General features: G+C 37.9%; 1 long non-coding RNA gene across 2 annotated transcripts in view; it reads left to right on the top strand.

Moving 5' to 3' along the window:
* Positions 1-12,036, top strand: part of LOC128100666 (uncharacterized) — a 110,880-nt gene that overhangs the window by 76,775 nt on the left and 22,069 nt on the right. For both annotated transcript variants that reach the window (XR_008214884.1, XR_008214883.1), the window contains one exon: positions 4,230-4,325. This is a non-coding gene — a long non-coding RNA (uncharacterized LOC128100666). The remainder of the gene's footprint in view (positions 1-4,229; positions 4,326-12,036) is intronic.

The following is a 12,036-nucleotide window of genomic DNA, read 5'->3' as shown; positions in this document are numbered from 1 at the left end:
AAACTTGTATTATAGATCCCTTGCTTTAAAAAGTGTTTTAAAGTATAGCATGGTTGCTTTTATTATAATGGAATAAAGAGGTAGCTTTTAATATATTCCCCAATACAGTTTTATTAAATATAAACAAATAGAAAGTTTGCTTTCTTGACTCATCAATTCTATGTAATCACCTTTTAAAAGCAACCACATAAGGTGCCTCATGGATTCTTGAAGAACGGGAATGACCCAGGTAAAGGTGAAAAGAATGTCATCTAGCTTTCCAAGCAATGTTCCTACCCTAAATGACAGGGCAGAAAAGCCTTTGAGACAGCATCACGTGTAGAGATGGCAAAGCTCTTGTTTGAGTTTTTTTTTTTTTTTTAAATGAAAAAAACTCACGTGTGAGAGGCTTTAGTACCTCAAACAATGAAACTAAAGGGAGGAGGAGAAAACTGCAGACGAGGAGAAAGAGCAGTCTTAGCTTTCTGTTTATGCCTCTTTCTCTCTCACTCTCTTTTTATTTTCATCTTTTGAGTTGGGGTCTCCCTATGTAGTCCTGACTGTCCTGGAACTTACTGTGTAGATCGGGCTGGCCTTGAACTCACAAAGATCTATCTTCCTCTGCCTCCTGAGTGCTGGGACTAAAGGCATGCACCACCAACCCCGGCTATGCCTCTATTTTCTACAAAAGGATAAGTGAACTCTTTTATTCTAGTGTCTATACTAAATACTACTTATATTTTAGAGTTGATCAATCTCTAATCCTACCTACCCTCTAACCGACTTTGAAATAACCTAGTTATTTCATCACTGTGGATTACAAGAATACCACTTTTGATGAATTAATTAAATGATTAAAGGTAATGTAAACTTAAAACAAATCTGAGATTCAATGAATTTGACTCTGTACACCATCCTTATATGTTGTTTAGTTTAATCACATAGACCACTACTGAAATATTAGGGGAACAATCCCATTAAAACCCATGTGATTCTATTTGGGGTATGTGGTCCTCCTTTTTCTTTCTCTTTGCTCTTTGGTGAACACCGATGATTGAAGGAAACAGTCTGTTCGAGATGGCACAGTTTCTCTTGTCTATTTCTCATCAATGTTTGAGTCAAGGGCTGCAGATATAAGAGCATGACTGGATGGTTTGCAGGGGTAGCAGGGCGTCTGCTCAGAGCAGATCTGACAGGGTGCTGAAAGCCTGGTAGAACAAGCTAGAATGTTACCTTAGAGCTAGTTTGGGGGTACTTCCTTAACAACAGAACAGGGGCTTATGAACGTTATTGAGGAACTCAAATTCTGAGTGGAAAGATTGGAATGCGGCTCTGGGCTTAGAGAACGGTTGTTAATTGAGTAGGTATAATGATGAAATTGTGGTTATGTAGAAAATGTGATATCTGTAATTTCCTTTAGAGTATTTTAGTGGGGAAAAAGACAATGGAGCAAATACAAGAAAATGGTAATTACTAACCAGAGGTGATGTATGCCTGGGTGCTTATTATACCAGCCCTCCTTCATTCGAAAACGTCTGTAGTAAATAGTGAAAAATATTAGAAACCTTGGGATCTACTAGTTTAATACTAAAAATGCTACATGTACCAATAAAATTTTGTTAGGATGGCATGTTGTGTGCACATACAAGGCAGTGCTTAGATTTAATGTTTCTCTGGACTCTTGAGCAGGGCTTTAGTTCTTAGGAGACTAGTAACTTATAAGTAGGTATGTAATGCAAATCCTGGGTAAAAAGATTATTCATTTTATTTTTATTGCTTTTGTAAATTATAGAAGTAAATTTGTGAGAAAAGCATAACAGACCCCAAAAGAAAAAGAAACAAACCAAAACCAGAAAAGTAAGAATCATTTACTTTTGCTCAGTTAAATACTGGGAGACTTTGGGGTTCTGATCCCAAACTATTTGAGGATCTTGGATTCACAGGTGAGAACTTCAGAGGGAAAATAGAGCAGCCAACCCAGGTACGGTGGCACTCCTGTAACTGTAGCACTCTGGAGGCTGAGGCAGGGGAATCACCATGACTTTGAAGCCAGCCTGGGCTATAGAGTAAGACCCTGCCTCAAAAGAAAGAAGGAAAAAAAGGAGGGAGGGAGGGAGGTAAGGAAAGTAGCCAGTATCAGGGACCAAGTTAAGTGACAGTCTAAAGGTGGTCACATGAGCTGTGAAAAGAGAGTGTGTGATGATGTGGCTCATAACGTATTTTGAATTAGCAGAAATAATGTGTTTTTTTAAGTTCTTCTGTGTTTTGAATAGTTACTACTACAGCAGCTATGTTCTAAGTCATATAACTGTATCACAAATTGCGTGTGTGTGTGTGTGTGTGTGTGTGTGTGTGTGTGTGTGTGTGTGTGAGAGAGAGAGAGAGAGAGAGAGAGAGAGAGAGAGAGAGAGAGAGAGAGAGAGAGAGAGAGAGAGAGAGCCATGAAGACACATAAATAAAAGCATTTCCAAAAGCAAAGGGTTATTTTGGGGTAATATTCGGGTGCTGAGTCCAGATTCAGTAGTGTTGATTCCTTACTGTAACAAGATGCTGCCCAAATTTACAAAATTAAAAATGTTAGGACTGGTTATGTAGCTCAGTGGTAGGGTGCAAGCTTAGCATCCTCAAGACTGGGGTGAGGAATAAGGGTGGGGTTTCCTGCACCAACCTGACGCAGGTGGGGATCCTTCCAAGACTCAATTCTGTATAGACAGGGAGAAGATGTGTTTGTCTGGGCACCTGTTTACTTTTCGTCTAATAAATATAAATTGAGCTTACTTTGAAGTAGCTTGTCTCTGGTAAGAAACGGTTTCACAAATACAAAACCACCATTTGAAAAGACTTTAAATGTATCCTCAACATGGAGATGCTTCCAACTGATCTGAGGTTACTGGTGATCTTGCTCTTTCTAAATGGTTGATCTGCTGGTAACCAAGCCCCGCTGGATGCTAGAAAAAAGAATAAGGGAGTTGCATCCTTGATTCTTTGTAAGTTGCCTTTTAGCAAGAGAAGAAGTGTAGGTTCCGTGGATAAAAGTCCTGGACTAAGAAACACAAGACAGGGGCTGTTTAATTTTTTAAATTCAAGCACATCTCCCGAATTAGTGAAGCATTAATAAATGGTGTTTTTCACAGAAGAGCTACGTTGCTTCTAGGTTCCAGTCATAGGTTTGCCACTAATTACTGACGTCAGTGTCTTCGTGGTCAAATTGAATGACCCCTGTTAAGTAACAAGTGCTGCCATGTCATCAAACACTTTGGTTTCCAAGGAAAGAATGAAGTTATCTTTACAATGATGCAGGATGGTTTCTTGGAGAAAGAAATGAATAAATTGAAGGGGAGAGCAAGGCAGGACTCAGTGCAGAGAAAAATGGATATTAAATTATGATCCAGGAAAATTTTCTCAGAAGTACAATGTTCATCAACTGCATGTTTTTTTTTAAACATTGTGAAAGTTAAATAACATGTAAGGGGAGAATTATTATATAAAGAGCATTATGGATGGGGGATGAGGTTACATCTAGAAGGTTCATTTTGGTTGATAAAAAATAATTAGCAAAATTGACCCAAGTTGCTCTCTCTGTGCACTTATAGGATCTCTGGTGGACCTTCCATAGGTCTGGGCTCTATGGAATTAGTCAGAAAGTAAATTTGCAGTGAAGCCTTTTGCTAAATCATCACTGTTTGGGAGGGGGAGGGAAGGCAGAGTGAAGAGAGACAGCAGGGACACATATAGAACAAAGTCCAAATGTGGGTGCTTCTGTGGAAATACTCCAGTTTCTCTGGATCAGCACGGCCACTTAGAGACTGTTAGAGCTAAATGGGACTCTGGAGCCTGTCTGGTGCAACCCCCTCATTTTACATTTTACAAGAGGATAGAAGCTTTGTGAAAAATCGGCCAGGACTGCAGTGTAGTGAAACCAGAGAAGCTGGTGGTATGCTCCCAGGAGATTTTAAGTGAGGAAGAAGGGAAGTGTGTGTGTGTGTGTGTGTGTGTGTGTGTGTGTGTGTGTGTGTGTGTGGCAGGGTGGCAGGGGATGGGGATCCTTTCTTTTCAGAGTGATGTCCAAGTAGGAAAGCATAGTAGAGAAGGCAGGCGATTTTGCCAAATTAATTAAAAGAGAGATGGAATTAAAAGAGAGATTTTGTGGAGGGGGATGGGGGAATTGTGTAATTTTATGCTTCAAAATCTTAGGTTGGATTTGTAGTTTACGTTTAAAACTTAATAAGGGAAACTCTGATTATTTCTAGGAACTTAGTTTCGTACACGGAAAGAAAGTTTGGGAATTTGGCAGTTCTGCTGGATCAAGCAAATGAAAGAATTGTTTGCAGCTGGTGCTGGACCTGGTAAGTAGTTCACACTAATCTGTTGCTGTTTAGGACCAGTCAGCTTGGCTTTCTAAACAATCACTCTTAACGAAGTGTATGCTTAGGACTTGGATTTAAATTGCCGACTGTCTCGATAGGAACTAATGAGTCAGATTAATGTGGCTTGGAGTCCCGAGCAGAGGACGAGGCAGGAATCTTTTCAGAAGGTTGGGAATGCTTTGCCTAGTTTCTTTTACAATTATGCTGGCCCGGGCTGTGTTGGAGGGCGTCTTTCTGAAGGTTGAAAGACTCCCTACTGTGTCTGTTCCCCAGTTACAATGGCGTTGGGTTCCTGAATGAGGACCAATGTGCTAGTGTGCTTGCCTAGTTGGTCTGTTTTCCCGAAGAAAAAGAAGCTGGTAGTGCTGAGGATGAAGCAGAGATGAGGTTTTTGTGGCTCTGCAGCCACTTATGTCTTATAATTGGAAAAAAAAACCATTTACCTACTCTATCTGTAAAAAAATTTAAAGAAGGCTTTTAACTTGGCATTTTCTTATTAAAAATAATATTATTTTTTGCACCAATGTCTTACTTGTTTATGGTTGGTACTTTGTAAAAGTTTGGGACTCCTGGGAGCTCTCCATATTGTACCCCTTACTGTTGTATAAGGGCAGAGCCTACCTCCATTGCTGGGAGAATGGCTGGGGAAATGGACAGAGCTGCAAAATAAAGCCATCTTAGCTTATTCTTTGGATGGTGCCTTCCCTGTCTGCTCTTATTCTAGGGTCTGCTTGTTCTGCTGGGTGATGGAATCAAGTCAGAAATGAATATATCGAGATGCAGTGTGGTTAAATGTTTACCTTCAGCCTCCCGTGAGCCTGTGACCAGGCAATAGGAATAGCAGTACTAAAGTACATGTTTTGGGTGGAGAAACTTGGTGGGCTACACTGCTTCAGCCAGAGGCCTAGGCTGGGCCTCTGAGTGGCCAACTCGTCTACCCTTGAAGAAGACTTCTGCTGTGCATATGCAAAATTATTTCATAAAGATCACATTCTTTGGGGAAAGTTAGCTGAGATAATCCAAGATTGCAAAGAGTGACATATAGGAATAGCATTTTTTTATGTCTATCTATGCAGAATTTACATATTCTAGATTGCTCTTGAAACATCCAGGTTGGTGTTGAGCAAGATACCATCTGTACTGAGCAGGGTGAAGGCTGTGGTGGGTGGGCATTCTTTCTTGTGGTCCTACCCACCTGTGCTCTCCAACTTCATATATTCATCTGAGAACCCTCAAATGGAATGCCGTGGCAGACAAGGTGAACAAGAAATTGCCAGAGACTGGAAATTGGTTATGTTCAGAGTAGGGGAAAAGAATTTCAGCCAGGCTGTATTTTATATCTAATCCCCCACCCCCGAACAAAATGAGAATATGCCATCAAGTTTTGGGGGAGAGAATCGTTAGGCAAAATTTGTTGTTCTGTTTTTAAAAAGACAGAGAAAGGGGCTGACAAGTGTGTGGTGCAGTTGTACGGAGGAAAGACTGAGAAAACAAGTTTTGGAAGCATCATTTGGAGGGGGGGGGGAACCAGCCCAGAATAATGACCATTTCCCTCCTCTAGAATTTGATATAGCAGGCACATCCCAGAAATGGAGGAGGAAAGGAAGGAATTTGAAAGTTTTCTGAACAGAAAGTTCTTGTGTAGAAGGCAGGTGAGTTAGTGACTGCAAATCTGATTCAGGGAGAAAAACATGGGGTGAAAGAGGTGGGAAAGAACAGCATACTTCTTTTTAAATATCCAGGCTAAGTCAAAAATCAAGGGGTATTTAATATATCCGCCATAGAGGGTGCGGTGTTCTGAAGATTTCATTTTGAAGAAGTTGATATGGAGCTAGAAAGACATTTTACAAGTTAGATATTTTAGGCTTTGGGTTTTTTATTTCATTTTATTTGAAGTTTAAGTTTAATATTGTGTTTTCAATAGACATTATTATGTATTAGAAAACTTGGGGAGACAGATGGGATTAGTTAGCAATGAAATGTAGTACGAAGATTTTAAAACTGTGGAGTTATGAATAAGACCCTTCACTCCTCAGACATATTAATGGCAAAATAAAATACAGAACAACTGTGGGTATGAGGAACTGTGAAGTTATGATAGTTTTGTGACAAAAATCTAAAACAGAATTAAAAAAAAAGTTTCCAGCATTAACTATATTATTTGAAGCCTTTGCTGTCTAGCATTAAACTCAAAAATTCAAATATCCTTCAGCCCATTAAGATTTTTCACAGGGTAGGGGTGACCATAATCATTTACATAGGTTTTTTTTAATTTCTATAGAAAAATATCACAAAATATCCCAAAAAACTGTGAGAGTTTCCTTTTTTTCTTTCTTTCTTTACTTTTCCTTTCTTTTTTTCTTTCTTTCTTTTTTTACGATTTTGTAGGGAGATTTACTCTTTAGTTATTAGTTGACAGGGAGCATTTTAATCAGAGAGTAACAAGTAACAAGTATTTCTGCGTTGCTTGTCCTAATTGATAGAGAGCACGGAAATGACAGAAAGGAGGAATATTAAGTTGAATGAAAGTACTTAAACAGAAATTTTTATTTAAAAGGATCAGTTTGTTGGTTAAAGAGAAAGGAAAAAAATTTTTTGCTTGTTCTTTGTCATAGACTGCCAGTACAGGATTCTCATGAGGAATCTTTGAAAAGTATTTAAAACATGACAAAATTAAAGTGAAAGTTATATTTATGATGCAAAGTAAAAAACAAAGGATTTTTTTTCAGATAAATTATCCTAAACATAAATGTCAACCAATTCAATAAAAAAAAAAATACTATTTGGGTGAATTTGAAAGACAGGTCCTTGCTTGAAAATCAGGTCAAGAAATTCAAATTACTTAAGGTTTGAGCACTAACAGGGAAGGTGTTTAAATACATGCTAGGAAATAATTGTTTTGAAGGGTCAGAATATAAATATAAACAATTTGTTGAATCTGTCAAAAACCTGTACTTCATGTGTGACCTCTTTTCAGATTTTGGTGATTATGTTATAGCAGTAATGTAAGATAAGAATAGACAGTCTAATTTTTGAGCATATTGTAAAATCAGCAACCCAGTCTACTTTTACTAATAAATACTTTTATTAGCACGGTTTATTTGCATGGATGTTATAACTTCCATGCACAAAAAGCAGAAGTTTAAAACCAGATAGCCTAGAACTGCAGTTACAATATCTAAACAGACAGCTTAAGATTCTGTTAAGTATTATTTTAAATGAAAACAACAAGGACGTGGTTATAGAAATTACACATAGAATTTCTTATAACTATGAAAGGCTGCATGTTTTAAATGCATCACCAGCACACATTTGAGAGAAGAAATAGGTTTTCATGTTTATATTCAACTGATGTATATATTTTCAAAAGCGCAAGATATCTGGTAATTTAAAATATATTAATACAATTAAATATAAGTACTTTGAAAAATATTTAGTAGAGAGTTTATGTTTCAAAAGAATACACATTAAGAATTAATGTAGTAAAATAGAATTTAAGAACATTGGTAGGAAATGGTAAATTTCTTGATATGAAGTTAAAGAACTTCCACAATAAAATTGTCCTCTTCCTATAAAGATATTTTTATTAATATTAGGTATATAGTGTAAAGCTTATTTTAATTACTTAGACAAGATATGTTGAGCTTAATTTGTTTTTCACAGAAAGACTATAGTAAACAGAAAAAGACTAGAAAATTTTTCTATTGTAATTCTTACATAAAGTTCTTTAATACAATAACTTTAATCTTTATTGTTACAGTTAAAGTAAAAGAAAATATGAGTGATCTAGTAGAAAAGATTGTTTCATAACCCTGAGAGGAAAGTTAGAAGCATAGATAAATATATTAGATCAGTTTCATTTCTTCCTTGTTTATTGGGCCTTCTTATGAATCAAATACTTAACAGCAAGAGAATGATATATAAAATATGCATCAATTATCTATGTTTTGGTAGTTATTTAAAAATAGAGGGAAAACAAAACTTTGTCCAGCTAAATACTAATTAAAGTGCTAAGTAAAAATTAGAAAAATATAAAATCTAAACCAGTATAACAAACTAAAATTTCAAAGACACACATATTTATAATTTGTATATTTTAGTATGTAGTGTAGCATTTGTCGTAATTGTTTATTTAAGTACAAATTGAAATAAGTAAGAAAGCAAATGATGGATGAGGATTTTTCCTATTGTAGTTTACTAGATGTAAAATATATTAATAAACTAACTGTAACATTAAGTAGGGAATCTTTTAAAATAGAATTTGAAGAATTTTACTGACGACGTATTTATATAGCAAGGCTTTGTTGGGGAGGTTTCGTGTGTGTTGTAGGATTTCTGAGTTTTGTGATCTGAAATTCATGATATATTTTGAATGCCCTTTCAAATTGCAAAATACTTCAGTGGAAAAAGTAGACATCGTGTCCATTTTACTTCATATTTGAGAACGGGAAAAACAGCAGGTATTTTGGAAGAATGCTGGTTTTTATTTTAGTGTATGCATCAAACCCCAAACCATCGTTTAGTCCCTTAGTCAGCTACCTGTCTGGCAATGTCAGTTTGTGCATGTACATCATGGACTTTTTAAGTTATATTGATGATACATTAATCTCTAACATTTACTTGTTAATCTTTACTGAAATTATGGCCAAAATAGTTGAAGGAAATGCATTTAAAACTTTTTTAAAATTAAATCCAAACAGACTTTGAAAAAGTTCACTCATGAGTAAAATATGCAATTGTGCAGTTTCCAGAAAGAATGAATTTTCAGTATATGTTTAAAATCTTATAAGAATGTTTATTTGTTGGGTTTTTTTGACATTCTAAAGTCAGGGGAAAAAATGGCATTATGTGCTGTTGTTATTGACAGTCTTTCTGTGGAGAAAGGGAAATGTTGTTAGCAGGTGGGGTTTTCTTCCTAAAATTTTAGCTTGAAATTGAAAAGGTACGTGGTCCACAACTAATTTTTCTTATTAAGACTCATTTGGGGTTGCATGAAGTTTGTAAGTTAATGTATTTGAAGAAAAATGGTTTTATTAAAAGGGGAGATGTAGAACATTGTAGCAGGTACAGGATGGTCTTTTTTTTTTTGCGTCCCAGAGATCTAGAAAACGTATTTTAAATTAAAATAGTGTTTAGTACAAGATTCTGTGAGCTATAATAATTTAGAAAGTGCTAAGAAAATTATAAAGGTTAAAGGGAAAATTAATTGAACCTAAATGTACCCTTGCAATAGTGAGTATTTGACAGTGTGACATCTCTGGAGACTAACAAAAAGTACTCTGCCAGGGATAATGTTCTGGGAAGCTGAGATTGTTTTTATGATAAAGGAAAGAGTCAAGATAGCGTAAATGTAGTTGTTGGTCAAAAATTTCTAAGTTAGTTTCGGATTGTGAGGGTTGAAAGTAGGTGCAACAGTTTGGTTTCAGGACGAGGAAAGGAGCAGGGATCGCCAGCCCTGGAGCCACGACAGGGTTAACAGCAGGGCCGCCCGCTGCACTCTGGGAGTTGTAGTCCGCGGGCATTGTGGGAGCTGTCGTAAAAAATCCGCTCTTTTTTGCTGTCATGGCCGCCTCCGAGATGGCTGTAAGAGGTTGTCTGCCTTTCTGAGGGTCTTGGGGGACTCTCTGGCCCGTTAGAATGCCACCAGCAGCCCCCTGGGGTGGCCAAGGGCCTGGCAATCTTGTCCCGGGCGTGGACAAGCGGCCCGAGAGGGTCTATGCTGGGCTTGCAGTGTTTTCATGAGCCAGGAGGCCTCTGGGGTCTGTGAACTGCTTGAGGGGTCGCAGGCAGCCACATCCTGGTGGTCTGGCCTTCTGCCTTTGAACTGTCTGTGTGGCCTGTGCCTGGGTGTCTGAGTGTGCTTTCTTCTGTTATGGTTTTGTTTGGCTTGGTCTTACATTTAGCACACTGTGTAATCGTGGTTGCTCAGGACCCTGGTATCGCTGGGCTTTTTTCCTGGGGGTACTGGGGCTTAGGGAAAAGCCAGAATTTTTGCAAGTGTGTTATGTGGGTGTTGTCTGTCTAGTTTGGTGTGTAAGATAGTTCATGAGTTTTCAGCGTGGGTGCGGACGTGTATTTGGCTGTCTTTTGCTTGTACTGAACTTTGTCCTTGTTTGCAAAATTTGCTTGTCAAGCAGTTCTAGCTTGTGAAATTCTCTTCTGTTGGCATGGGTGTGTTCTTAAATCTGTACGAAACTCCCCAGGAGTGTCTTTCTTTTTAATTGTTTGTGGAAAAGTATATGTACAAAGCTGAACAGAAAGCAGATGCCAGAATCATAAGTACCTTTATCTTTAGGAAGCAAGCCTTATTGGCTTCCCTGGTGCTGAGATACTTACTGTTTGGATTCTTTTGGGGAATCCAGGTTTGGTAATACCTGTGTAACATTTGGCTCACAGTGTTCCTCTGCATGTTGAGACTTTGATCTTTGATATTGGGTCCTGTGAACACTTGAGGCAAAATGAATCACTGTGTTTTGACATGAAGTGGCATGGTTTCAGAATCTTAGGATTTTAGGATAGCATATGCTTGCTGAGCATGCCAGTACCTGACTTACCTGTCCATACAAATTTGGGTCTCGGTGTTACTGCCAGTATGTACTCTTACATATATTGTTTCCATAATCTGGAGTTATCTACCTAGTGAGGTATGAAAAACCGTTTCTCAGTACCATTAGGAAGTTTCACCACTCACTTTCACCAGTCACAATTGATGGAGGAATTTGTAATAAGGTTTTGGAACTCTGATATCAATTTTTAAATGTAAAGGCAGTCATGTGACAGGACTTACAGAGAAAGCAAAAAAAATGTTGTATTGTGGTTGGTATTTTGTAATATGTAAAAACAGTTCCATTGTTTTTTGTGCTAAGTCACATTCGTATGTTGTTTAAAGAAGTTTTGATGTGTGTGGTAAGTGAGATTTTCCTAATTATTCTTATCTTTGCATTTACTCTGTACCTGACCACTTGAATATAGTAGAAAAAAAAAAAAGAAAGGAAGAAAGAACCTGCTAGAATTGTATGTGCAAGTCTGTTTAAATGGTTTCAGTTTCGTTCCATAGACTCACGTTGCTCATTACCTTGCTAGTCAGCCCAAATTTCCCCCCACTTGTTCTGACTGTTGTTATTTAACTCATTTGCCAGTTGAGTAAAGGTTGAGGAGTTTCTTTTAAAAAGGTCTATACTGTCCAGTTTTCTTACTGTGTGCTGATGTGGCAGAATGCACTGATCCTAGCAAACTGGCCCTGTGTCTAGGGTGGCCGAATGTCCGGAGGCAGTGGGTTTGCAGAGTGTGGGAGGCCTGCTGCCACCTTTTTAAAGGGTTCCTACGAGGAGGAGAGAGGAATAAGGAACTTGTAGATAGAATGCTAGGCCTAGCCAACGAGAGGAGAGACAGAAACACAGGATAGCTTCGGGAGGACCTGGATCAATATCCACTGGTCCAGAACTTTATTCAAAAGGGCTATTTATAACAATGCCAAGGGGTGAGGCAAAAGACCTCCCCCTGCTAGATACAATGAAGTGTAGACCCATCCAAACACCTGGTACTCAGGCCTGTGGTCCAATCATCCTCTTGTGCAGTCCTTCTGGGTAAAAGCAAGCTCAGATCTCACTAGGAAACCTCTGTGAGCTCCCACAGCAGAGTCATTCCAAACTGTCACAAGTACAGTGTTAATTTGCTTTGAAGGAAGTTA

This window comes from Peromyscus californicus, unplaced genomic scaffold, assembly GCF_007827085.1.
Source record: "Peromyscus californicus insignis strain IS unplaced genomic scaffold, ASM782708v3 Scaffold_7__1_contigs__length_154581171, whole genome shotgun sequence".
NCBI lineage: Eukaryota > Metazoa > Chordata > Mammalia > Rodentia > Cricetidae > Peromyscus > Peromyscus californicus.
Note: the sequence above shows the minus strand (reverse complement) of the source record. Positions and strands in the feature narration are given on the sequence as shown.